Here is a 1777-nt window from a genome sequence, read left to right as displayed (position 1 = left end):
TGATTTCAAGTCTCTATAAAGTTTATCCTCTTTCCACTGCAGTGTACTATTTCTCTGAAGTAGCTGTTCTCTTGTTTTCTAAATGACAACCACCGTAGACCCTAGATAGTCCTTTATTCTACTCTCTTTACTTATCCTTTTACCATACTATCTCTTGTTCTCTTTCATTTTGTTTTTCATATTCCCTCAGTGTTCCTTTATGTACTTGCTTTTTTCTGATTACCTTTCTACCCTTTTTCACGTCCCTCTACTCGAAGGTTTCTCAACCTCGGCAGTGCTGACATTTTGGGCTAGATAATTCTTTGTTTAGGGGTAGAGGGATGCCCTGTGCATTGTAGGATGTTTAATAGTGTCCTTGGCCTTTACCCACTAGGTGCCAGTAGCACCACTCCATTTGGGACAAAACTGTCTCCGACATTACTAAATATCCCCTGGGGAGTAAAATCAACCATGCTTGCAAACCACTGCTCTATTCTGTTGGCTTTTGTACCTATTTCCCCTCTGGTTCTTTTTCTGCTCTATCTATATTTTCTCTATTTTTAAGTTTTTTTCACCCAGAATCATTACAAACATGCGTATCTAGAAAGTGTAAGGTGCTACCTCTCGTTTATTTATGTGACAGTACTGATTCTTATCAGTAATACATGACCAGAGGAAGTTGTTTTTCCAATAATGGTGAAAGACTTGTTCTGTTCTCACATTCTCTGGCACACACTCTTGTGCATTTTTTAGTTAGTTGATATAAAGAGCTCTTTCTGTTGTGAAGGCTGAGTATTATTAAATTCATAATTTTGTCCTCTTGAGTATATGATGTAACCAGCTAAGCACTTGATAATTTCCTTAGATTGTCCTATATCCCAAACAATCAGCCTCTTTTCCTTTTATTTTTTTTCTTTCTGCAGTGGAGAGGTCATTTATAGGTTTTCTTTTTGTTTGGCTAGGTTCTGAAGCCAGACACAAGATGAAAAAGTTAACTTCATTGCAGAAAATTTCTGAAGAATTAGTATCATATGAGGTATCAGTGGTAAAGCAAGAGAAGGCCAAGAAAACCTCTGAAAAGTTATATAAATGTAATGAATTGTAGACAGTTTCAGACTTGCACTCCCTACTAATAGTGATGAATGTAAGAAGGTCTTCTTTGAAAACCTTAATTTTGTTGAAGATCAGAGTGCTCGAACAAAGGAGCAGGGCAGATACGCTGAATATGAGAAACTCTTCAATCAGATGTCATTGCTTGTTAGGCATAAGCAAATTCTTACAAGACCAAAATGTTACGAATGCAGTGAATGTGGAATAGTCATCAGATGTGAGACAGATTTTGTTCAACATCAAAGAATTCACACTTCAAAGTATCCTTTTGAGTGTAACATTTGTGGACAAGCCCTCAAACAGAAGTCAGCTTTTACTGTCCATAAATGTTACCCACCAGAAAAACCATATAAATGTCATGACTGTGGAAAGTTTTTTCGTCAGTTCTCATATCTTGTTGAACATAAAAGGATTCATACAAAAGAAAAGCCCTATAAATGTAGTGAATGTGAGAGAACATTTAGTCAGAATTCAACCTGTATTCGACACCAGTTAACCCATAGCGGAGAAAAACTCCATAAATGCCTTGAATGTGGAAAAGCCTTCAGTCGACCGTCAACCCTTATGAGGGATCAACAGATTCATACTAGACAGAACACTCATAGATGTAGTGAATGTGGGCAGTCCTTTAGTCGGAATGTAGATCTCATTCAACATCAAAGAAACCATACCAAAGAGGAATTCTTTC

General features: G+C 37.1%; 1 protein-coding gene and 1 pseudogene across 7 annotated transcripts in view; one reads left to right on the top strand and one right to left on the bottom strand.

Moving 5' to 3' along the window:
- Positions 1–1777, bottom strand: part of LOC105756785 (zinc finger protein 789) — a 224699-nt gene that overhangs the window by 138957 nt on the left and 83965 nt on the right. The gene's annotated exons all lie outside the window — the stretch shown is intronic.
- LOC105755991 (zinc finger protein 789-like) lies at positions 29–1731 on the top strand (annotated as a pseudogene).

The sequence above is a fragment of the Trichechus manatus genome, unplaced genomic scaffold (assembly GCF_000243295.1).
Source record: "Trichechus manatus latirostris isolate Lorelei unplaced genomic scaffold, TriManLat1.0 scaffold00170, whole genome shotgun sequence".
NCBI classification, from domain to species: domain Eukaryota; kingdom Metazoa; phylum Chordata; class Mammalia; order Sirenia; family Trichechidae; genus Trichechus; species Trichechus manatus.
Note: the sequence above shows the minus strand (reverse complement) of the source record. Positions and strands in the feature narration are given on the sequence as shown.